This window comes from Puma concolor, chromosome B4 (assembly GCF_028749965.1).
Source record: "Puma concolor isolate L17-30 chromosome B4, mPumCon1.1.hap2, whole genome shotgun sequence".
Classification (NCBI taxonomy): Eukaryota; Metazoa; Chordata; class Mammalia; order Carnivora; family Felidae; genus Puma; species Puma concolor.
The window spans coordinates 88,224,835-88,252,156 of record NC_141673.1 but is presented as its reverse complement, the minus strand read 5'-3'; the positions used below and the strand labels follow the sequence as shown (position 1 = coordinate 88,252,156).

The window sequence follows — 27,322 nt, the reverse complement described above, 5'->3', positions numbered from 1 at the left end:
CCTCCCTTCAATACCCATCCGCACTTAAGGTCCATCCTGATGCTCAGCTATAACTAATTTTCCCTTTCTGTGTGCTGGTGTCCTGCTTGTGTCACTTAAATTCCTTTATACTCTAAAAAGCTTCCAGAGGTCAGGGCCAGGATCTATCTACCTCCTTCTTCTGGAATCCACACTCCCACCTCCAACCTCACTACCCAGGACAAGAATCTGCTCATAATCATATGAAGCAACCATGAGAGGCATTTAGGACAGAGAAAAAAAAAAAAAAAAAAAAAAAAAAAATATATATATATATATATATATATATATATATATATATATATATATAATTTGTTTTGCTTGTTTTGTTTTCTGTTTATTTGTTTGGGTATTTGTGTTTGTTTTTGTTTTTGAAAGAGAGAAAGGGCCAAACAGAGGTGTAAACAGGAGAGTAGAACAAGCACCATCATCTATTTCAAGCACATTTCCAGGATATTTCCCTAATGAGGGCCCTGGGTCTGTGAATCTCATTTTAACTAGGAAACAGTCTCTCCAAGGGAGGTGCTTGGTGCATAGGAGGTGCTGAAAGTAATGCAGAGAAAGGCCAGGGAACATGAAGTCAGCTTGTATGAATTCCACAATGCCCCCAACTCCCCCTTCCCTCCCTCTCCTCCGTGTATTTCTCTCAGTCTCTGAACTCCTTCCAAACTCCAAAACCAAAGTTCCATCCCAAAGTCTCCCACAACAACTCCTGTCAAGTCCAACAATCCACCCATTAAATTGCAGTCTGTCTTCCTTCCCCTCCCAGCCAGCCCCAACCACTGCTCTTTATCCTAGAAGTCATTGTGTTCGCTGCTCTGTCTCTGAGAAGGGTACAGCCCTCATCTGGACATTTCCTTTTCAAAACATTTTCCAAGACAGTAAGTTCTTACTGGCTCCTCTGGCTGGGTGTTAACACTCTTGCCCATCAGGAAGTTGGCCTAGTGTTTCCTCCTGAATAGCCTCAAAGAGAGTTTGGATACCAGTTGTTTTGCTAGAAATTTGATAAAGACTTGAGAGGAAGGCTAATGAGGCTGTTAAATAATTATTTTACTTCACAAACTTCCAGAGAAGTGGATTTAAATGTAACATCTGCAGAGATCATATCAATCCTCTGTGTCCAAACATAAATCCTTTCTCACCTAAAGTATACGAAAACTCTCTTCCTCATTAAAATTTCTGGACAATGAAGACTCTGGAGCCAATCCAACTAGTGACTCCCAAACACTCAACTATAAAGGTTTTTAGAAAGCTGAGCTACCCCAGAGTTTCTCAAGTCCTAACTCAAGCAGCCCTGCAACTGAGGTAGCGGCAGTCATGAATACAGGAGTAGAAGCTTTGAGTTCAGGGCAAGAGTTTTAAGTAAAGGTAAATGTTGTGTACATGTACAGCAACATGTCCAAGAGTGAAAGAGTTCACAAGGCATATGAAAAGGCAAACAGAACAAAAGCCACCATGAACACTGGGGCTGAGTCTCATACCCAAGAGTAGAAGAAATTGGTTTCCAAAATCAAATGAAAAATGGAATCTTCCCAATTTCTCCTTCTGTTTGGCCTTCTCTTCAAGTCTGTGTCCAATCATGGTCTTTCCTTTATCTGTTCAACTAATATACTGATTCTCATTTATTTAGCACTGTAGATAAAGCAGAAAAAGCACAGAAATCTCTCCACACAAGTTGGTTACATCCTGTAGTTGAAAGCAAACAATAAACAAATAAGTAATATGGATATATATTGTGTTGGATTTGCAATCAGTGAGACAGAGAAGAGGGAAGCAAGAAAAGGTTAGGATGTGCTCAGAGTGGGTGTTGTGATTATAAAATGGGTGATCCAAGAGAGCCTCACCTTCACACTGTTGTGCAACTTGTTGCACAGAATTTGTTCATATTCCTCAGATGAAACTCTGTACCCATAAACACTAACTCCCCATTTGTCCCTCTCTGCAGTCCCTGGCACCACCATTCTACTTTCCCTCTATGAATTTGACTACTGTAGGTACCTCATATAAGTGGAATCACACAATATTCTCCTTTTGTGACCCACTTATTTCGCTTAGCATGTGTCTTCAAGGTTCATCCAGGTTGGAATATATGTCAGAATGTCCTTCCTCTTTAAGGCTGAATAATACTCCATTGTGTATCTCCCACATCTTGTTCACATTCCATCCACTGGCAGAATGAATGGCTGTTATGAATAATGCTGTTATGAATATGTGAATAGAAATATCTTCTTGAGTCCTTCCCTTGAATTCTGTGGGACAACAACCAGAAGTGGGATTCCTGGATCCTATGGTAATTGGATATGTAGTTTTTTGAGACATCACCATAGTGTGTTCCACATGAATGCATCATTTACATTTCCACCAGCTACGCTCAAGTGTCCCAATTTATCCACATCCTCCCCAACACTTGTTATCTTCTGGTTTTTTTTTTTTTTTTAAATACTAGCCATCCTAACAGGTGTGAAGTGGTACTTGCATACTTTTCAAGAATCCAAGGAGGCCAATGGGCCAGGACAGAGTGAGTGAAGGGGGAAACAGTAGCAGATGATGTCAGAGAGAAAGCAGGAAGATAGACCCTTCATGTATAGTCTATGAGTCACTGTGAGGACTTTGGCTGTTTGACTCTGGGTGAGATGAAGACCCTAGAAAAAGTGACAGTTTCACAGGTTGCCTACTGATTTTCATGTTCTGTGAATTAAGTGTTGGGTTAAGGAAAGGCCTCCTCCAGATTTTGAAGACAAAGCATGGAGACAAGTTTTGCAGAGTTCTTAATAGATGTCTGATGCATCTAACAACCCAATGAGAGCTGGACAAGCTGTATTCCTGCTGCTGCCTCCCTCTCTACATGCCACGGGAGAGATGTCATACAGATAATTATGGGAGAGTAACATGATGGATTGCTTTTACTGTAAATGTCCACTCCCTGGATTATCTCTAGGCAGGACTCAAATACTTAAATACCAAACAAAAGTCATTTTAGTATCATTCGTTATTTTAGATGATTTCCACCATTATTGTGAATAATGACGAGCTGACATGGAGATAAAGGGTGGGTTTTCCAGAACCTTATGAAGTTAAGGACTGCAAAGTTATGGGTAGTGAGACTCTCAGAAATGGGACAGTAACCATGTGCATCAGTCACTTGCAAGCCTTGAAAAATTGAATAGGTTAAGCCACTCCCAAGCCCCAGATGACTCAGGAAGGAATGGCAGAAGCATCTGAGTAGCTCACGGCTGGAGAGAGAAAGGGCCCCAGAGGGAAGTCTGAAAATACATTTCTGAGAGGTAAACAATACTTCTCATAAACTCATTTCCCCCTAGGAAAGAGCAATGAAAACTTCTACATCCACATGAGAAGTCCAAGGAGTTATATATTTTCTCAACAACGAATAATCTGGAGAGAATGACTAATGAACCAACATTCAAAAATGTTATAAATACACATGTATGTGAATGGGGGTGGGGGTGACATGGAGGGTAGATAAGGAGAGAATAATGGGGTTGTTCCTGCGGGAAAGGGAGGAGACACAGAACCAATTTTCACTATGGTATTCTTAGGATTCAAATGGGTGTTAGTGGAGATAATTATAGTAAAATATGGAAGCCTAAATAATTAATTTCTCTTTCAAAGAAATAGGCCATGTTCCCATAGGTTCTCTGTGCTGGTTCTCTTTCCAGCTGACAACCACCTAATTCATCAACCACTCGCAACACAGTATGATCGCCACCCACCCCCAGGGTAAAGAGACTCCACAGGTTGCCTCACAACATACTGTCCATCTAATTTCCGCTCTTTGTAGGTCTTTACAGATGTCCTGAGTTATCCTTAAGCTTTCACACATTTATAATAAAACCGGGACTAAGATATAGGAGAAGGCTGCTCCTCCCCCTTCCTCAAGTAGAAAAATAATAGACCTAAGTGGCAGCAAAAGTCTTATTTCATTCATTCAGTAAATATTAAACACCTTCTAAATGCCACTCCTAGTGCTTGATGTTACAAACACAACTGGGAGGAAAAGATATGTTCCCTGTATACATGGCACTCATTGTCTTTAACATGTTCTTATATAATATTCCCTCCAAAATATGTAATCTAATCTGATGATACAAGCAATCAGTCTAGAAAACAACTTTGTACAGAAAGTTGACTTTCTATAAAACAAGTGAACTTTGCTTTTCAAAACTGTCAATGTCAGGAATGACAGGTTGAGGAAATGTTGCATATTAAATGAAAATAAAGAGACATAACAATGAAATGCAACGCATAACCAAGGATTGAACCTGGATTATGGAGAAATACTGTAGTAAAAAAAAATGGACAATTAGAAAAGTTAGACTATGGACCATATTTCTCACACACACACACACACACACACACACACAAACACACACACACACGCACACACTGGACACAGCAACAAATGTGGCAAAATGTTAACAACTGGTCAATCCTAGCGAAAAATAAATGTTGCAAAGTTCTTGCAACTTTCTGTAGGATTGATATTTTGCACACTAAAAATGTAGGAAGAAAAAGAGAATGTCCCAGAAGTAAAGTTTATGGATTCTTCTCCCTGAATGCCCTCTATAAACAAGTTTGACATGATTTTTGGTTATAACCAAATCTGACCCACAATGTTTTAGCCTCAAATCAGTAACTTTAGATCAGAGGATTGAGTGGGAAGATAGAACTCCTTTGTCTTTGATTTACAATCAAAATTGTCAGCAAACAAAAATGACTGGAAAGACACCACAGCCTTGCCTCATGTAAGTATGCTTATAAAAACTTCATGCTCTCATTGACATTTTGTGGGATTAATACACACTAATAAACCAGAGCCCTAGACTTGAACTCTAGAGGCATTAAGGGAACATATGCAGAGGCTTCAGACAGAGAAAAATGGTATCTGGCAAATAAGGTTACTAGGTATATATGCAAGAATTAGGGATACATGGAGAGATCGGTGAAAGAGAACCAGATTTGTTGAGCTGCAAGTAATGTACATACATTATTTCATTTAAGCCCCATAACAACCCAATAAAGTATTTTTATCCCACTTACTATCTGAGATATTAGGCAACTACTATTTAACCAGTACAAAGAAGAGCTGGAATTTGAACTTGATTCTTTGTACTATTTACCAGGTACAAAGAAGAACTGGTATTTGAACTTGGTTCTTTGTTCCTTCAACAACCATGTCTTTCTCCTCCAGCACCTGATATCCACAAAGAAACACAATTCAAGGGCATGGCTATTAAATGAGTATTTAAGCCACTTCTTACCTTTGTGCACAGGTCACACTCTGCTGATGTCTTCCCTCTCCTCCCAAATAGAAACTGATGAGCCAGTTAGAAGTGCTGGGACCAAACTTTAAAAAAGGGGGGGGGGAGGTGGTGAGGGAGAGATGCCTGGGTGGCGGTGTTGGTTAAGCATCCAACTCTTGGTTTGGGCGCAGCTCATGATCTCACGGATTCATGAGTTTGAGCCCCACATCAGGCTCTGTGCTGGCAGCAAGGGGCCTGCTTGGGATTCTCTCTCTCCCTCTATCTCTGCCCCTCCCCAACTCGTGCTGTCCTTTTCTCTCTGAAAATAAATATATAAACTTAAAAAAAAAAGTGTTGGGATGTTAAATCTGAATGCTCCATCTAAATCATGTCCTGCTAAAATCTAAACCTAATCTAGGGACTTTGAGATGCCGAGAAAGTCTCCAAATCATCTGATATCCATTCCAATAGTTCCCAGATAAAATTCTACAACTTTTGTAAAATCCTGCCCACAACATTAGCCTATCTCCTTTTGCTTGGCTTTTAGTGAAAATACAGGATAATAGATCTCTAGATGCCAAATATAAGTCACACTCTTGAGACTTCTTTCATCATCCAATTCTTTCCCCACTCTATTCCAAATCTTTTCTGGTCACTGCCTCCTTCTTAAGAAGAAAAAGAACCATCTTCAGGGCAGCTTAGGGAATTCTAGAGAAGAAAATGAAACCTTGATTTTCATTGTGTAAAGAAATATAGGCAGACAGGGGAGCAGACATTTTCTAAAATGGGAGTCCAGTGGCAAGAAGATGGTTGCAATTCCCCTGACAACCTAATTCCTTTCAGGTTTGAGCTTCCCAAACCTCAGCCATCACTCATGGCTTAAAGATGCAGCCAGCACACACCATTAGGAAACTTCTGTCACAAAGGACAGCCCCAACTGGGACAGAAAAGGGCAGGAGAGTAGATTGCTCCAGTTTAATGAGAGTGGTTTAATGGAACTCTTTTTTTTTTTTTTTTTACTTTTCTTTTTTTCTTTTAAATTTGTTTTAATATTTATTCATTTTTCAGAGATGGAGAGAGGCAGAGCATGAACAGGGGAGGGGCAGAGAGAGGGAGACGCAGAATCTGAAGCAGGCTCCAGGCTCTGAGCTGTCAGCACAGAGCCTGATGTGGGGCTCAAACCCATGGGGCTTGAGATCATGATCCCAGCCAATTCTAGCACTTAACCAACCGAGCCACCCAGGTGCACCTAACAAAAACCTCTTTTTAAGCTTCCTATCTCACTTGGCCATTTGCTCTCCAGGTTGGGCTGCCAATGAGGAGCAGACTGGGAATGTTTGCCAGAGAATGGCAATGTTCTCTTATCCTTAACCCAGAAAATCCAGTACCAGAAGAATATCAGCTCAACAGTCACTCCAAAATATGATTAAACCCATTTCAGAAGTAAAACATCAGGGGGATGCTGGAAAAAAGATTTCAGCTATGTCAGATTGATCATTCTGGCTTGGCTATTGTTGACAACAAGACATCTGACCAACTAGAATATATAAAATGGGCATTTGTATCCCCCATGGTGACTCATACCTGTGACCAACTCTGAGCATCGTTAGTATTTATTAATCATCCATGGAAATAAGAGAAAAGACCAATGAACATAAGGCATGAATATAGACCTCTATGGCTATTTTTGGACTCCTTGCTATTTTTTTAAAGTTATGAAGGAATATGAACATGAGAGAAGGAATAATGGGTGTTCTGAACATGCTATTTGTATAGGGAGATCAACAGAGAAGATAAAGGATTGCCTTTCTGTTTTAATTTCAAAAGGAAGAAAATCCAAATTTTATTAAGAAACAAGGGGGTTGGCAAAGCAGCCTCTTAGGATCCTGATCTTATCCAGGGAAATTGCATAAAAACTTGGAATAAATGCAAGGAATTCTACCTGAACCTCACTGGTTCCAGGTATTTGGAAATCACCAGCCTAGCCCTCAATTCAAGTCAGATGACATGAAGTCATTTGACACTTAGCATCTTGTCCACACTAGTCCTCTATGTAGTAGATTTGTATGGTTTGCATATACTGCATATCCAGGGCCAGCCACCTGCCATACTCCCTAGTCCACCCTCCTGGTCCATAAAGTTGGTAACTCTAAACAGAGATCCTCTAGACTCTCACTCAGATTCACTCAGCAGTCACCAGAGAGTGTTGCCCTTGAAGCAGGATAAAGCCCTAAACCACATTCTTCCTGATCACTACATGCAGAAGGATTGAAGTGTGAGGGCTCCTTCTGGAAATGACACTTTCTTTAAGTCTTAAAAAGGCACACACACACACACACACACACACACACACACACCCAACCAACCTGCAGTTTCTTGCTCTCTATTAAGTCCAAACTTCTAAGATTGTATTTCCAAGGCTTTCTTTTCACTGTTGTTCTCCCACTTACTCACACTATTAAACTTTTATGTGGCTCCTACTGCACAAATCTTTCCCCACACATGCATGTCTTGCTGGTATTTACATCAGCTCTCACACAGACTGTCCTCTGCCTAGAATATGCTCCTTCCCAACTCCATTCAGTATGACCCTCCTTCTGGAAACTTCTCTGGTCACAGCTATAGATAGGTATCTGATCTCTCCAGTATGGTCTCCTTGCCCCTTTCTCTTTCCTCATTAATGTCCAGTGGCATAACTCACTGGCCTAGAAATTCCCAGTTAGGGAAGAGGGTAGAAAGAGTAAGTGCTGAGGTGGAGCCCAGGAGCACAGCTTCTTCCTGATGATGCTTTTAGCTTGCCTTTCCCTCCCCAGCTGAAGACTGAGGTGCAAAGAGTTAACTGGTGACAGCCAAGAAGTACCCCAGGATCTATAGCCCAATTTGGTGTTGTCAGAGATCTGACACAAGAACTGAGGTCCAAGTCTCTTTCACCACAACAAAGTCAAAGTACAAAGGAAGTAACCCAAGTCAGCCAAGGGAATGTACATCATCAGCGACATTCATGATTTACATCAGTGTCATCCTTGTAATGTGTGACAATGGAACAGACAGACAACACAGTTTTACTACTTTCACCACTTTACTTTGTTTGTAAAATAAGTCCTCTAATGTTTTGACATTAGAAAACATGACATGATACTCAAACTGAAATAACTACATTTAAGGCTGGCCTGCAGAAGGGATGAGTGGGACAATAGTCAATTGATTGAATGGGGTGTAGAATAAGATTTCACTTGTTTCTGTTGGATAGGGAAGTATCCATCAAATGCCCTTATATTATAATCTCCCAGAAAATAATTTTCTGTATTGCTACCATTTTTCTTATACTATCTATAAATAACTACACAGATGGGTTCTGTGTACGTGGGGTTGTGTCTAAAGTGAGACTTTGGATGGTCCCTCAAGTTGAAACCACAAAAAGTCCAAGTGAGAAACACTGATTCAACCTATTAAATATCAGTTTTTAATTAAGTGTGAATGAATACAAAGACAATTCCAAATTAGAAATTTCAGGCACCACGGTGATACTTTGTGGGAAAAAAAACCTCAAGAAAAAGCAACATTTTTTCCCCTAAATTATCAACACCACCACCATTACTCAGAAATCATCATGCACTCAGTTACACACAGTGCAAGACAATGGTGGCAAATACAGAATTCCCTTATCTGGGAATTTTCAGTTAAGGACATTTCATGAATACCTCCCCATCTGGCAAAAGAAGTAAAAGATGCATAAAGTATAAATGAGGAAGTGTATTCCTAAGTCAGAAATGAATACTCAAGACAATAGCATGTGAAAATCCCAGATGGCTTCATAGTTGACGGAAAGTAAAAGTATTAAGGACCTCATTTTCCATTGTGAATAAGACTAGTGAGTATCTTCTCTGTACCGTGTGTCAGCCTAAGAAGACTGCATGGAAGAGGGAAGAATTACCCCATCTGGGATTTTTTTATAACTGTTTCCCAAAAAAAACATTAGTTCAAGCTACATACTCAGCTTGGGCCACGATCCAATAAATAAAGTCTCTTTTAGACCCTCCTTACATGTCCCCCACCAAAAAGTACAAACAAACTCCACCACACCTGGAACTAGTGAATCCAGTTTGCCCAACTAGATAGATCCTTTCAAATATTTGCTACAGATATTATGGAACTAGATAATAAGATGTAATGATGATAATAATAATAATAATAATAATAATAATAACAACTCTCAGTCTTGATCTCTGCTGAAAAGGAAAAGAGAGTGAAACTATTGCAGTAGTAATAAAGGTTTAACTTTTCCCCTGGGTAAAGAGAAGAAAGGTCAGATAGCTTCCCTCAAAGGTTGGAAAGAAATCTGAAGTAAACAAATTCAGCTTATACTAAAGAAAATTCATATCCAAACTTATCTCCCAGGAGTCTTCTGAAAACAACCTCACCACGCAAAACACTTAAAAGGCGTCCTCCCAACTAGGATCTTACTTGGTGCTGTATTCTGTTTGCATGTTACTGGGAAGAACTTTCTAAAATTAAAACTCCATAGGATAGAAACTGCTTCATGTTCTTTCAATGAAGCTAATTCTGCAAGGATATATTACTAGGTGCAACCAAGACTTGAACTTGAAAGCATAGTATCCCCCAAACTGTCCACTCATTAGACCAAGAGGAAACACAGCCACCTCTCCAACTCACCCACCTGCCCTACTAACAAAGCACACCTCTCAAATCCCATCCCAGTCTGGCAGAGGCTGAATTGCAATTCAGTGAAAACCCATCCTGATGCAAATTAACACACTCCAGACCAACTGCAGGTAAACCAAATCCATCCACTCAATTATAGGTCAAAATTTATGTAAATATAGAACAAAACATTTTTGCTTCCTTCTCACAACATCTATGGGATCCCTGCCACATGCAGACACCACACTAGTATCATTGCACCATTATTTGGGTAAACAATCACACAGCCAGGGCTTCTCTAGAGGCTATATGGACTCCATATAATCTAGTAATATTCTGGGATAGTTGTGAACAAGGCACCTTTCTTTAGTCCTTCTGGAATAATTACAGAGAAGACAGAGTTAAGTGTGACACTCCTCATTCATGATTTGACACATTTACAGGTTTCATTTGAGTCAGAATCTAGTTTTGGAGATTCTTAATATTTCTATTACACCAAACAAGATGATCAACCTGAAAAATCATAAAAACCTGAACTTCTGCTTCTAGAGGTCTTCAGAAATTACATGGGCAACCAGGAAGAATCAGAATTAGATTTTCCAAACAGGAATCAAAAAGAGATCTGGGATAATCCAGGAAGGGTGTGCAATTAAGGGACAGGAAAGTGATGTGATACATGAATGTCAATGATGAAAATCAGTTTCTTCTCTGATTCCCTTACAGTTGACTACTCTTTCTTCCCAACTCCAAATCCTGTCAACACAGAACACCTAATAAAAGTTCTCAGGAGAATGCAGTAGAAGGAAATCAAACTTCTTGTCCACCTAATTGTCCAAAACTAAAAACAAACAAAACCCTGCAAGGTAGGATGGTCTTTGTCTATAATGAGCATTGATACACAATCATTTTTTCTAAAAAGTCATCCTAAGCAGCTTTGTTTTTCCCCCTCAGATCCTTCCTTTCCTTGTAAGGATCTGATCCTGATCTATAGATCTAAGAATCTATCCATCCAGTGGTCCCACCCAACACTACATCCTGTCTCTACTTTCAGACTAGCAGTTGTGAGTGGTCAGAGGTTATGGCTCCTTCTTCCATGTACTTCCTCCCAATATATACACTCAGTAATACACTGCATACAAAGTGGCTTAGGAAAGGCTGACTCTCTCTGGTCACCTTACTTCATATCTTCAAATGTGTCCTCCTGTCCTCCGTGTAAGTACTCGGCTCTCTCTTTCTGTCTGTCCTCTCTCAAAACACTGTGCTTGGCTTGGTCTTTCTCATAGCCCTAGGTAGCTGCTCCACACCGCCATCATCTCCCTTGGGAAGTTAATTTGCTTTGCTTTGTTTTGTTGTAGGAAAGACCTAGATCATCTGAGTCATATGAAACTGGTATCATGCATCAAAGTCCTGAGTTCCTGTTCAAATATAGATCATATGACTTCTCCCTCAAGACTCATCCTCCCTTCTTGCACTGTTGGTGGGAATGCAAACTGGTGCAGCCTCTCTGGAAAACAGTGTGGAGGTTCCTCAAAATATTAAAAATAGACCTACTCTATGACCCAACAACAGCACTGCTAGGAATTTACCCAAGGGATACAGGAGTACTGATGCATAGGGGCACTTGTACCCCATTGTTTATAGCAGCACCCTCAACAATAGCCAAATTATGGAAAGAGCCTAAATGTCCATCAACTGATGAATGGATAAAGAAATTGTGGTTTATATACACAATGGAGTACTACGTGGCAATGAGAAAGAATGAAATATGGCCCTTTGTAGCAACGTGGATGGAACTGGAGAGTGTGATGCTAAGTGAAATAAGCCATACAGAGAAAGACAGACACCACATGTTTTCACTCTTATGTGGATCCTGAGAAACTTAACAGAAACCCATGGGGGAGGGGAAGGAATAAAAAAAAAAAAAGAGGTTAGAGTGGGAGACAGCCAAAGCATAAGAGACTCTTAAAAACTGAGAACAAACTGAGGGTTGATCGGGGGGTGGGAGGGAGGGAAGGGTGGGTGATGGGTATTGAGGAGGGCACCTTTTGGGATGAGCACTGGGTGTTGTATGGAAACCAATTTGACAATAAATTTCATATATTAAAAAAAATTTTTTTAAATAAAAATAAACAAAAAATACAATACAATACAATACAATAAAATAAAATAAAATAAAATAAAATAAAATAAAATAAAATAAAATAAAATGAAAGACTCATCCTCCTTACCCCAGCTCAAGCAACAAATCTACACCACTATTTAAGGGACACTCTTTATCCCTCTTCCCCAGGTCTTTCTATTCCCCACTCTGCTTTGTGATTTCTGGTATAATACAAGAAAAAAAAGGAGGAGGATAAAATGAACATATATTCCAAAAATCATATTTGTCAATTTAGTGCATACATGTGAAGGAATTGGCCTTTCCACATGCTTTTGCTTAAATTAATGTTAAAATGAATCTGCTTCTAGAAGAACATAACACCTATCCATTGATAATGGAGAGAAGTTTCCCAGAACTAACTGCTAGAGGGAACAAGAAAGACAACCTAGAAATAGACATTTGCCACATATAATCAATAAAACAGGTTTTGTGCATGAGTAACTGTTATTTGGGCTTCTGGTGTTGGGTACAGCCTATAGTGTACATGGCAGTGGAGAGGGTGGAGGGTGGAGAATAGTTTAAGACTCCCAAGGCCTTTAAAGTTAAAGAGTAGCTGTGCTCGCTTCGGCAGCACATATACTAAAGTTAAAGAGTAGCAAATATGTTCTGAGATAACAGCAAACTCTCTTTTTCCCCTTGGAAACCTAGGAAGCCAGACCTATTTCAGGCTTCTCCTCCAAGACTTTATCAATCAATGAAATATGCCTATCATGTACATGAAATTGATAGAATACAAGAGAAAGAACAAAGCCATCAAGTTTCAAGGTTATTTAGCACTCACTCGTTTATAATATATTTGGGACCACAGAGAGGCCTTCTTACAGTGTTTGAAAGACTACTAAGCAGCCACACCCCAGGGGAACTTGGTAATCTTGCCTCCTACAGCCTGACCTGGCCTATAATCAATCCCCACCAGGCAACTTTTTTTTTTAATTAGATAAGCAAGGCAGTGAGGTACCTTCAGCAGTAAAAACAGATATATAGGTCCTTGAACATCTAGGAAGCAAACAGTCACATCCCCTCTGGTGATGGTGGATCACTGTATCAAACTAGACCTGCTAATCTGCAAGCTCCACAACAATGTCCTCCCTAAGAAGATAGGACACAGAGCCTCTCATAATCTCCAGTGAGAAAACCTGGCAAAACATGAAAGAGACACCAGAGCCAGGAGGAAGAATCTTCATTCATTCAAGGAACATGTCTAAGCATACTCTGTGCTAGGCCTGGTGGAAAAGACAAAGATGAATAAAGCAAGCTCTGTACCAGGTCAGAAAGGAAAGACCAGGAAGAAGGGCAGTGAAAAGAGGTGGGAAGGACTCTGGAGGAGAACTGCCAAAGAATAACCTCCCCTACTTCATATTTTCCTCAGCAGAGCTGAGAACCTTTCTGGTCTGGAAGAGGACAGAGTATAGGCCTCCAAATCACTCTGAGCCCAGCAAACCCACCTGCCCTTCCCAAACTCACAACGCCTCTCTGCACCCCCCTCTCCCAATCCACTGTCTAGGTCTGGTGCCATAAAATATCCTCTGCTTAAACCCCACAGGGCTTTCACAGCCAGCTGCACTTCGTGCCCAGCCTTCTTCCTCTCTGGCTCTCAGTTTTCATGCCAAATCTATAAACATGAGAAATCACTTACCCATGGGCTGTTTCTGTATCAGAGGAGAAAGACCTGAGAAGAAAGTGCAAGTCAAACCAAGAGAGAGGGAAGGAGGTAAGGAGCTTGACAAACAGAGTCAGGACTTGGGGTGGAGCTTAGAGGGGGCCCTCAGGGCGTTGGGGCACTGGGGATGCCAGGCCCTCAGGAAAGCAGAGCCATCAGGAGGCAGGGCCAACAGACTGCTGGTGTGCCTGGGAGGAGGGTTCATGAGAAGGGTGGGGAACTGTGAAGGAGGTGGATTAGGCAGAATCCTGGGGGAAAGCTGGAAGTGGGAAAACTAGTGGGACCCTGCATGTGTAAGGAGGTGGACTGAGGGCTTAAATGGGACTTGTTGGAAACTTTGTTGATCCAAGATCTTCACGTACAAGTAAGCAAGCTTTACAGGGTATGGAGGAGGTCCTGGTTGCCAGGAAGAGAGTGTGGGGAGCCATGTGGAACCAGCCTGTGGTGATTTGGAGGCCAGTCCTAGATGCAGCTAAGGAGCCCACTCAGCAGTCCTGTAAACAAGGATAGATGCACCACCAAAGACACCTCTCACAATCTCCTACTAGGTTCCTCTATCAGCACCACACATCCCCACTCCCTCATTCAGCATTCACTTCACTCCAGGATTAAAACTAAAAGGGAAATTGCTTAAGCTTCACCTCAAGGGATTTCCTGATACAGTCACCCAGCATTCATAGCATATTCTAACAGAACATGCACCGGGCATTTTGTTGGAGGAAGTAAAGAAAAAGATACAGTTCCTACCTAGAGAGCTTTCTGCTCTAGACATTCAAAACGTAGGGCTTCCAAGACCCTGAAACAATGGCCAAAGGACATTTCCGAGAATGCTAATCATCAAACAGAAGCCAAGACTTCTCAAAGATGGAGAAAGTGGGGCCTACTTAAAGACCGAGGACTGAATGCAGAAGTGATGGGTCCAAGAAGCCATCGGTCTCATGGAAAAGAGGCACCACTGCCTTCTCCTGATAGTGCTGAGATTTCCCTAAACCCTAAATTAGGTTCCTTAAACACTGCAGTGGAAATGGAGGGAAGGGAGAGAAGAGTAGCACCAGGACCCTAAAGGAACAGAGTATACTAAATATACTAAGACAAAACATTGAAATTTGAACAGAAAGAACTGCTACAGATGTCAGGAAGAACCTCCAACGGAGGAAAGCCTACAAATCACATTGACCCTGACCTAACACACCTCCCATAGGCATGGACCAAAGGCACCAATTAAGAACCTCCTTTGTTCCAGGTGCTATGCTTGGTTGTGGATGAGTGGCCCAGCCAGGACTACAGAGCCAAAATGCCTAGAGGCAAAGGAGACAGGCAGGAATTGGAAGGATCGCTGTCAGGGCAGAACACTGGGGGAGGGAGACCTGGGGGTTTCATTTGTGTCTGTTTCAATGTTCCTAGGCTATCTTCCTCTGCCTCAAGCTGGGATTTTTCCCAAATGTGAATTTGCTTCAGAGAAATAGGGGAAAAATCAGGGGGAGGGTCTGTGTATCATTGTATCGGGTCTCAAGAACAATCTTTTCCCCTTTCTCCCTATATTATTCACTGCCTTGGGTAGAGGTGGGTGGCTGGGGAAATACCAGGGCCTCCAGACAATCACCAGGTAGTGAAAAAACTGTCCCAGGATCCCTCCTTCCCTACCTCCCATAGTCCAACAGAGGTGCTCAGGCAGCCTGAGGGCCCTAAGGCCATGCTTTAAGCTTGACCCAGTCTGGCAGACCAGGGTTGGGCTCTTTGGAGCTTGTGCTCCTGGCTCCAACTGAGCCCCTTGGGGCCCATCAGTGGCCAAGGCCATGTTTCCTATACTCTCTAGCACGCTGTTGCCACCCTTTTTCCCCAGCAGGGCCTGGACTTCCCTGGGGGTAGGCGGCCTCATGAACACCTTCCACCCACCACCGAGTCACACCCCAAACCCCTTTCAGGTCAGGACTGAGCTCCAGTTCCTCTTTTTTTGTCTCCCAGGGGATTCCATTCCAGGCCGTGCCAGCACCACCAGCCAGGCACCAGTGTCTGTGGCTGGGCTCCTCCAGGTGCACATGCTCTGGGTTCTCACTGCCACCCAGGAGTCTGCCCCACCACTGCTTCCCCCCCCCCTGTTGCGCCCCTGGCCAGGCCTCCCACTTGATAATGGACACAGCCACTGTCCCAACAGTGGACAGTGGAAAGACTGAAGTCCCTGCCCCTGCCCCCACAGGTGTTGATGCCACATGCCCAGGCTGCACCTTTGTTTCTGCACACAATCGCCACACCCATGCCACTGTCGTGTTAGCCCCAATCTCAATGGTCTCTGTGGCCTGGGTCACACCTGCCTGGGAGAAGACAAAGAGCAAGGGGTCCTACACATGTGCCCTTGTTCCAAGGAGTTCCAGATGGCTACAACATCCTGAGGCATCAGGCCATCCACACACAAGCCAAGGTCTGTAGCCAGCACTCCTCAGGTGCTATGGAGATGCCCACGGTGGTGCCCCTGAGTCCCCTGAGTGTCCCCAGCTGAGCTAGCTGGTGGTGGAGGGAAAGACCCTGGTCGTCAGGTAGAGGGTAACCTGGACCTACTGTAGAAAGCACATCCAGGAGAAGCACACCTGTGACATGTGTGGCAAGGCCTCCATGACGTCTCCCACCTGAGCCAAGACAACCTGTGGCTTCAGAAGAGGAGACCTACCCATGTCCAATGTGCCTGCAGCACTGTAAGTGCATGGACCCAGGGAGCTACCACGTGTGCATACAGGACAAGATTGTGCAGTGTATGAGCCCTGCACTTCTCCCACTGTGGGGGAACTTCTCCCTCAGGATCACCTCAGCAGTCATGTGATCCACACATGGCTCTTGAAATGTGACCCATGTGGGGAGGAGGAGCCAAGATGGCAGAACAGCAAGGAAGTATTTCTTGCATCCATGAAATACAGCCAGATCAACACTAAGCCAACTTGCACACCAAGAAAACTGATTTGAGGATTAGCACAACAATCTGCACAACCTGAACCACAGAACTCAGCAGGTACACAGCGCTGAGAGGTGAACTGGTGGAGAGAGAGGCCAAGAAGAACAGGGAGCTGTTTTGCTTGTGGAGAGAGGATAGAGATGGGAGGGTGGAAAATATGGGAACCCCCCCCCAAAGCAGCTGGAGAGACAGTGGAAAAGTGGAAATAGCCACAGGGACTGAACTAAAAAGGGAGAAAGGAGAGGGTTTAAATTCCATTAAGACTCTATAAACAGGGGGAGTGCAGAGTCTGAAACTCCACAGCTGGATACCTGGTGGTGCTCTGGTGAGAAGGGTAAATCCCCAGGAGCAGAGTGAAGTCTGGGGGTTCAGACCACACAAGGAGAGGTGGTTCCCCTGCTGGGAGAATGTCTAATAGAGGCTGTGTGGCCTCCCCCCAGGCAAAGGCCCCCAGTGGACCTAGGAGAACAACCACATTCACTGCTGCTGGAACCAGTTCATTAAGGATGAAGCCTGGTGCCAGATGTGTGTTGTGATTTTCCATAATCCCTGAAATGCCACTGCTACATGATCCCGTGAACTTTTTCTGGGAAGGGCTAGCACCCAGCCACAGTCTCTGGCCATCAGCAGCAGGACAGTCCCGTGAACATTCCTGGGTGTGGCTAGCACCCGGCCATTGCTCAGTGAGTCACTACCCCAGAAGGTCTGAGTGGGTCAAAGCCACAGTCCCTCAGAAGAGAGGGGTGGGGAAAAACAGCCACATGTAAGATAAAACTCAGGAGAGTGGTGTTGCCTGGGGCTTGGTCACGGACAGTGTAAAAATGGGGAGTGGAAGGAAGCTGGAGACAAAGGACAGGTGTGCAATCGCTGATCAGGGAGAACAGAACTTCTTTACTAGAGACTGGGTAGGTGGGTGATACCATCTTCACTGCTTCCATGCATGAGCATACACACCTAAAAGGGCCACAACAATCCACTGCAAGTAAGCTAAGCAGTGCCATCTAATGGGGACGGAGTCCTGCCCAATTGGGCCACCGTCCCTCTTCAGGAACACCACAAGTCTCTCCTGCTTAGTTTACGGATGATAAGGTATTTCATAGTTTGACTTTTAGCAAAAAAAAAGACGTAATTTCCATTTTATTTCAGTCTGTTCTCTGGTCCATCTATTCAGTTTTCTTTTTTTTTCTTTTTCATTTCTTTTCTTTTTCTTGAATACAGAAAGAAAAAAATTATTTTTATTTTCAATTTTTATTAAAAATATTTCTCTTTAATTTCTTCTACTATATTTTTTACTTTTTGGTAAATTTTTCAAATTCTATCTTACTTCCATCATTTCATTTTATTCTATTTCATTGTAGTCATTTTTTCAAATTTTCAAACTTTTTATTTTTTTTCTCCCCCACCTTTTCTCTCTAATCTATCAAGCTCATTTTAACAACCAGATCAAAACACACCTAGGATCTAGCATCATTTATTTGATTCGTTTTTTTTTGTGTGCTGTTTTTAATTTTATAATTTTATTTTTTACCTTATTATTTTCTTCCTTCAAAATGATGAAACAAAGGAATGCACCCCAAAAGAAAGAGCAGGAAAAAATACCATGTTTATTTTCAGACCACAATGCTATGAAACTGGAAATCAACCGCAAGAAAAAATTGGAAAGGTAACAAATACTTGGAGACTAAAGAACATCCTACTAAAGAATGAACGGGCTAACCAAGAAGTCAAAGAGGGAATGAAAAAGTACATGGAAGCTGATGAAAATGATAAAACACCACAGCCCAAAACCTCTGGGATGCACCAAAGGTAGTCATTAGAGGGAAGTATATAGCAGTCCAGGCCTTTCTAAAGAAGGAAGGAAGGTCAGATACATAACCCAACCTTACGCCTTAAAGAGCTGGAAAAAGAAGAGCAAATAAAACCCCAAACCAGCGGAAGACAGGAAATAACAAAGATTAGAGCAGAAATCAATTCTATCAAAAAAAAAAAAAAAAAGTAGGGGCGCCTGGGTGGCGCAGTCGGTTAAGCGTCCGACTTCAGCCAGGTCACGATCTCGCGGTCCGTGAGTTCGAGCCCCGCGTCGGGCTCTGGGCTGATGGCTCAGAGCCTGGAGCCTGTTTCCGATTCTGTGTCTCCCTCTCTCTCTGCCCCTCCCCCGTTCATGCTCTGTCTCTCTCTGTCCCAAAAATAAAATAAAAAACTTGAAAAAAAAAAAAAAGTAGAACAGATCAATGAAACCAGAAGCTGGTTCTTTGAAAGAGTTAACAAAATTGATAAACCACTAGCCAGATTGATCAAAAAGAAAAAGGAAAGGACCCAAATAAATAAAATAAAGAATGAAAGAGGAGAGATCACAACCAACACAGCAGAAATAAAAACAATAATAAGAGAATATTATGAGTAATTATAGGCCAATAAAATGGGCAATCTGGAAGAAATGGACAAGTTCCTAGAAACATATACACTACCACAACTGAAACAGAAAGAAACATAAAATTTGAAGAGACCCATATCCAGTAAAGAAATCGAATTAGTAATCAAAAATCTCCCAAAAATCACGAGTCCAGGGCCAGATGGCTTTCTAGGGGAATTCTACTAAAGATTTAAGGAAGAGTTAACACCTCTTCTCTTGAAGCTGTTCCAAAAAAATAGAAATGGAAGGAAAACATCCAAACTCTTTCTATGAAGCCAGCATTACCTTGATTCCAAAACCGGACAAAGACCCCACTGAAAAAGAGAACTATAGTCCAATTTCCCTGATGAACATGGACATAAAAATCCTCAACAAGATATTAGCCAACCAGATACAACAATACATTAAACAAATTATTCACCATGACCAAGTGGCATTTATACCTGAGATGAAAGCCTGGTTTAATATCCACAAAACATTCAATGTGATACATCACATCAATAAAAGAAAAGACAAGGCCACATGATCCTCTCAATAGATGCAGAGAAAGCATTTGACAAAATACAATATCATTTATTGATTAAAAAAAAACTCAAGAAAGCAAGTATAGAAGTATCATACCTCAAGATCATAACAGTAATATCTGAAATACCCAACGCTAATATCATCCTCAATGGGGAAATGCTGAGAGCTTTCCCCTAAGATTAGGGACGAGACAGGGATGGCCACTTTCACCACTGATATTCAACATAGTATTGGAAGTTTTAGCCTCTGTGATCAGACAACACAAATAAATAAAAGGCATACAAATTGGCCAGGAGGAGGTCAAACTTTCACTTTTCACAGATGACATGATACTGTATATGGAAAACCCAAAAGATGCCACCAAAAATCTGCTAGAACTGATTCATGAATTCAGCAAAGTTGCAGGATATAAAATCAACACACAGAAATCGGTTGCATTCCTATACACCAACAATGAAGCAACAGAAAAAGAAATCAAATAATCAATCCCATTTATAGTTGCACAAAAAAAAAAAACCCATAAAATACCTAGGAATAAATCTAACCAAAGAGGTGAAAAATCTATACACTGAAAAGTATAGAAACCTTATGAAAGAAATTGAAGAAGACACACACACACACACACACACACACACACACACACACAAAGGAAAAAGACTCCATGCTCCTGGATAGGAAGAACAAATATTGTTAAAATGTCAATTTTTCCCAAAGCAATCTACATATTCAATTCCTATCAAAGTAACACCAGCATCCTTCACAGAGCTAGAACAAATAATTCTAAAATTTGTATGGAACCAGAAAAGATCCCAAATAGCCAAAGCGATCTTGAAAAAGAAAACCAAAGTAGGAGGCATCACAATCCCAGACTTCAAGCTACACTACAAAGCTGTAATCATCAAGACTGTATCGTACTGGCACAATAACAGACACTCAGATCAATGGAACAGAATAGAGAACCCAGAAATGGGCCCACAAATGTATGGCCAACCAATCTTTGACAAAGCAAGAAAGAATATCCAATGGAATAAAGACAGTTTCTTCAGCAAGTGGTTCTGGGAAATCTGGACAGCGACACACAGAAGAATGAACCTGGACTGCTTTCTTACACCATACACAAAGATAAACTCAAAATGTGTGAAAGACATCAATGTAAGACATGAAGCCATCAAAATCCTCGAGGAGAAAGCAGGCAAAAAACTCTTTGATCTTGGCTGCAGCAACTTCTTACTCAACACGTCTCCGGAGGCCAGGGAAACAAAAGCAAAAATGAATTACTGGGACTTCATCAAAATAAAAACTTCTGCACAGCGAAGGAAACAATCAGCAAAACTAAAAGGCAACTGACAGAATGGGAGAAAATATCTGCAAATGACATATCAGATAAAGGGTTAGTATCCAAAATCTATAAAGAACTTATCAAACTTAACACCCACAAAACAAATAATCCAGTGAAGACATGGGGAAAAGACATGAATCGACACTTCTCCAAAGAAGACATCCAGATGGCCAATCGACCCATGAAAAAATGCTCAACATCACTCATCATCAGGTAAATACAAATAAAACCCACAATGAGATACCACCTCACACCTGTCAGAATGGCTAACATTAACCACTCAGGGAGCAACAGATGTTGGTGAGGATGTGGAGAAAGAGGATCTCTTTTGCATTGTTGGTGGGAATACAAGCTGGTGCAGTCACTCTGGAAAACAGTATGGAGGTTCCTCAAAAAACTAAAAATAGAACTTCCCTATGACCCAGAAATTGACATTGTATTGAATTGAATTGAATTGTATCCACGGGATACAGGTGTGCTGTTTAGAAGGGACACATGCACCCCCACGTTTATAGCAGCACTATGGACAATAGCTAAAGTATGGAAAGAGCCCAAATGTCCATGGATGGAGGAATGGATAAAGAAGATGTGGTATATATATATATATATATATATATATATATATATATATACACACACACACACACACACACACACACACACACACACTGGAGTATTACTTGGCAATCAAAAAGAATGAAATCTTGCCATTTGCAACTACATGGTTGGAACTGGAGGGTATTATGCTAAGTGAAATTAGTCAGTCAGAGAAAGAGAGATATCATATGACTTCACTCATATGAGGACTTTAAGAGACAAAACAGATGAACATAAGGGAAGGGAAACAAAAATAATATAAAAACAGGGAGGGGGAAAAACAGAAGAGACTCATAAATATGAAGAACAAACTGAGGGTTATTGGAGGTGTTGTGGGAGGGGTGATGAGCTAAATGGGTAAGTGACACTAAAGAATCTACTCCTGAAGTCATTGTTGTACTATATGCTAATTTGGATCTAAATTTTAAAAAGTAAAAAATTAAATTAAAGGGGCGCCTGGGTGGCTCAGTCGGTTAAGTGGCCGACTTCGGCTCAGGTCATGATCTCACGGTCCGTGAGTTCGAGCCCCGCGTCAGGCTCTGTGCTGACAGCTCAGAGCCTGGAGCCTGTTTCAGATTCTGTGTCTCCCTCTCTCTGACCCTCCCCCATTCATGCTCTGTCTCTCTCTGTCTCAAAAATAAATAAAACGTTAAAAAAAATTTTTTAAAGAAAAAAATTAAATTAAATTAAAAAATAAAATAAAATGAAATAAAATAAAATAAAAGATAAGCAAGTATTGTCCAGGATATGGAAAAAAGGAACCCTCATGTACTCTTGGTGGGAATGTCAGTTGGTGGAGCCAATACAGTAAATAATATAGAGGTTTCTCAAACAGTTAAAAATAAAAGTAACTATGATCTAGTAATTCTGCTACTGGTTATTTTTAAAATAATCTCTACACACACGTGGGTCTCAAAGTTACCACCCTGAGAGGAAGAATTGCATGCTCTACTGATTGAGCCAGACAAGTACCCCACAGCTAGTAGATATTTAAACAAGGAAATAAATTTTTTTCTAGTTTCTTTTTATAATACTATTTTAAATCCAGTAAGCAACTACAGACACAATTCAAGTAGACAAGTCAAAAGGAAAAGGAAAGGAAAATAAAAAGAAAGAGAAAAGGAAAAGAAAAAGAAAAAGAAGTATGAGCAGAGTGCATTCTTTACTCCACAATAAATACAGAACTCTATTAACTTTCCCCCACCAATATGCCATGGGAGGCCTAGGTTTCCGTGTATTCAAGAGTACTCTCCATTGTTGTTCAGGGGGACCAGACTGCATTCAGGTGTGATGATGTCAAGCCAAATGTGTACACACACTGCTGAGTTCAAGGTCTACAGTTTTGGCCCTAACTTAAGTGAAGTTAGGCGACCAAGCTGCACTGGATCCCATAGCTGAAGTAGAGAGCAAGCCCAATCAGCATCCAGACACCAAATGACACCCAGGTGGCAGCTGTCATCTGCATCATAAGGCAAACATTCACAAAGAAGCTCAGTAGTGGGAGGAGAGGCAGAGCAGGGACCTTAAAGTGAAGGGAACTGGAGATCTGAGGCTGTCTCCAGATGACCCCAGTGAGCCCAGTGATGAGCACCAGGAGCACTACAACCACTGAAATCCACACTGGGTCTCCAGAAAGCAGAACTGGCCCTTGAGTCAGCACCAGGCAAAGAAGAGTGAGCAGCAGAACAAGCAGTGAGGAGCAAACACGGACAACCCAGCCAGAGAGTGGAGTGGGGGTGGGACTGCCTGGAAAAAGTAGTCGTTGTAGAGTCAGCTTCTCTGCTGCAGATACATCCTCCTCTTGCACCTCTGCTTCATTTTCCTCAGGCTGGTACCTGAGGATGAGAACACAAAGAGCAACGAGGGAGCGAGAAATCAGTGACCCAACTACACTTAGGTCCAAGAGATCAGTGACTCCAAAGAAGAATATAATGGCTGCAATAGGTCCAACAATCACAATGTTCATGATAACAGCATATTGGAAGTAAGAGATATGGATAAGGAAACGGAACAGGAGGCCATCCTTTGCCATCATGTATAATACCCGATATATTGGCCTCACAAAGCGTGAAAGACTGGCAGAAAGAATGCACAGGAATGCAAAAGCTACCACGTAGTAGGCAGGGACCCAGCCAATATGGAGAAATACCTCAGGCAAGGTGCTCCCAGGTTGGAGCTGGTAGTAAGGTACCATAAGCGTAAGTGCTGAAGAGACACCAAAATACAACAAAAAGCAGATGAACAGTGAAACCATAATGCCCATGGGGATGGAACGCTGGGGATTCTGGGCGTTTTCAACTTTGGTAACAATATAGTCAAAACCTATAAATGCATAGTAACAGGTAGCTGCTCCACGGAGAATCCCCTTGAAGCCAAAAGGCACAAATCCTCCATCGCCCAGAGGGCCCAGTGTAGAGGTGTCATTGAGTCCAGCCTTTACATAGTCCGCTTCTGTGAGCTTCCAGTTGTTCAGGTCCCCCTTAATGAAGCCAGAGGTTATGACAAAGCTGAGAGCCAAAAGTTTCACCAATATGACCACTTTGGCAGGTGTGGAAGTCGAAAATGACCTGAAATACCAAATATTCCTGAATTCCATGAACAACAACACAAAACCCAGGGCAGAGAATTCTAGATATTCTGTAAGGACAGGGGGAACGTGTGCTGAGATGCTCTCTTGCACAGTCTGAGAGAGGCGGTTCCCACGCAGGTTCTCAAAAGTTAAGATCCATGTGCTGAACACAATGGCTCTCTCAGCAACAAAGGAGAGGATGAGGTTCCAACCACTGATGAAGGCGCAGATTTCACCTATAGTGACAAAGCTGTAGAGATATGCAGAGCCAGATTGGGAAATACGGGCACTAATCTCTGCATAGCACAGCCCAGTCAACACAGAAGATAGGCCAGCCACCAAAATGCATATCACAAAAGATGGTCCTGCTTGATTGCTGACCACCTCACCAACCAGGACATACACACCTACACCCACTGTGCTGCCCACACCCAGGGCCACTAAATCCAGAGTGTTCAGTGTTCTCTGTGGGTCATCCTCAGCCACTGGTTCCTTCAGCCTCAGTTTGCATACCAGTTTTTGACCAAATCTACGAAGTGTCTGATGCAGCATTCTAGCTGGAACTGAAGAGGATTCCAGGATCAGAGAGCTACAGCAAGTCCAGGGAGCAGAGTGGGATCTGGTTCGGTAAGGCTGAATTAAGCCAAGTTGAGTTGGGGCTGCCAAGGGCCATTACTCAGGCTTCAGAGCTCCTGCTTTGTATTTCATCTGGTATGTGATAGTCCTTCATAAATCCTAAATAAACAATAAATATTTACTGAACAATGGTGTTCAACCAAATAATGAAAGTTCATAACCAAACCTCAGAAGTCTCATGTCACCTGTTGTAGCACAAGTATCACAGAAACAGAAACATAAGATCATAAAAAATAAATCCTGTTCCCTCCTGTCCCCTCAGAAAAGTGTCAAAAATCTCCCAACATTCTCCTTTTACACACCACCTGATAAAATCCTCTTTGGGTTCATCTAACTCATGTAGCTTCATGTACTAATTGAGCTGCAGGGCACAATAGGACATGACTTTCTTGTGCAATAATTCACACATGGGATGTTTGTGTGTTGCTTGAGCGTAAGTTATGATACATTAATTCATGAACTAGAGGACCTTGTTGCAGTTACAGAACCATTTCTTAAATATCATCTGAGTTTAAAATACAAACATTGGTCCCACTGTCTTAAAATTCTTTGCCCCCAAATCAGTTCCCAAGGTCAGGTGGCTGCCTTTCTCCTCATTCTGCATCATCCATTTAGCTGTACTAAAGGCAAAGAAGGTCCAACCCTTCCCTTTACCCATCTAGGCCCACAAGGGGCAATGCGAGAAGAGAGGAAGAGGGAGAAAGAGGCAGGGCTTTCATAACTACCTGCAAGAACTAGAGAAACCAGGCTGCCTGGTGAGAAAACACTGGAGAAATAGGTGCATACACCAACCAAGTGTCCATTACTAACGGAGAAGAGCCAGAAAGGCCATTTTGTGAATTCTGACATTCAGTAAACCTCACCGAAAGCGATCAGGCAAAATTTACTACAGTTTCTAATGTCCACAGTTATGAGAGTATGATAGGTAGGAAGGAAAGAAGTAAGTCACCTAGCTCAGTAGATCACAACCAAAGCAATTCCTTCTGTCTCCTTGCTCTCTGGGTTCCAGGGAAAGAAGGTGAGCTCACTTCTTCAGACAGTCTCCTCACTGGCCACACTGTGCTCTATAAACACCCTGGGCCATCTGTGATGTCAAGGGCCAGCCACCTGAAGACCCTGCCCTGCTCTGTGAGCTTATATTAAAACACTAACTTGTAACTCCCTATTAATTTTCCACTATAGTTATTTTTCACTTGCTCAAACCATGGTCTTTATAGGCCAAATACATTTTTTTAAATCAAGGAGCCCTACATACATGTGGTTCCTCCTTCCTCTTCTTCCACTGCTGCTATTCAAATGGCCCCCTCCATCAAACAGAGCAAGACTGTGGTGAACAATTCGCAGCAATGCCCCAGAAATGAGTAGTGGAGAAAAGAGAAAACAAAGTCAGGCAGCCCCCACTCTCCTACTATTCAGGCTTTGGTTTTGAGAGAATTTTAGGAAATGTTATCAGAGGTTTTTAAAGGCAGAAAGACCAAATAAAAATTGATCAGTCTTCTCTACCGATTAGCAAAAGGAATCCTAATGTTATGGGTCAAAGCTTCTGTGTACAAATCCATCTAGACTCCTTATTTGCCACCTACCAGTTCCAAGGTTATGATTTACTAACAAGCACACAACATAGACAGAGTCAATACTTAACTCATGGAATCTTGCTACACTATGAAGGTCATTGACGTGTCCCCCAACCACCCCCAGGCTTCAAACCCATCAGTGGTTCCCACTGCACTTCCTTCATAGTTCTTCCTTCATAGTCCGTCCTTCCTTCCTTCCTTCCTTCCTTCCTTCCTTCCTTCCTTCTTTCCTTCCTTCATCATCTGGCCTGTGCTGATTCCTCCAGCCTCATACCCTATCCAGTTCTTGCTCCAGCTATGAAATTCCACACTCATCCTGTTACCTGTCTCTAATGCTTTCTTGTCCCTTCACTTAGCTAACCCCCACTTTTCTTTCAGTTCCCAGCTCAGAAGTTGCTTCCCCCGAAAGCCTCCCCTGACCTTTATGCTGACATTCCTGTGTGCTCTCATAGCACCTGGGCTTCCTCATGTGCCATTTATCCTAGTGTATCAGAATTACAGCTCAGCTGTCTGTGTCCTAATCAAAGTGTTAGTTACATGCTCAATAAATACTTGAACAAATATACAAACTGAGAATAGAAACTGAAATGAGAACATAATCCAGAATTCCTATTTAAGTGACTTTGAAGATGCATACTTTGTAGCCAAAAGATGCTTATAATACAGATTTAGGTAAAGATATAAATTGTAGGGGCGCCTGGGTGGCGCAGTCGGTTAAGCGTCCAACTTCAGCCAGGTCACGATCTCGCGGTCCGTGAGTTCGAGCCCCGCATCAGGCTCTGGGCTGATGGCTCAGAGCCTGGAGCCTGTTTCCGATTCTGTGTCTCCCTCTCTCTCTGCTCCTCCCCCGTTCATGCTCTGTCTCTCTCTGTCCCAAAAATAAATAAACGTTGAAAAAAAAATTAAAAAAAAAAAAGATATAAATTGTAATACCTTCCTGGTAGAAGACAAGCAAAATGAAAA

At 42.1% G+C, this 27,322-nt stretch overlaps 2 pseudogenes across 1 annotated transcript in view; both read right to left on the bottom strand.

Annotated features, from left to right (window-relative positions):
- LOC147579277 (cationic amino acid transporter 3 pseudogene) overlaps positions 1-27,322 on the bottom strand; it is a 489,600-nt pseudogene that overhangs the window by 405,642 nt on the left and 56,636 nt on the right. The gene's annotated exons all lie outside the window — the stretch shown is intronic.
- LOC112867681 (cationic amino acid transporter 3 pseudogene) lies at positions 22,649-24,874 on the bottom strand (annotated as a pseudogene).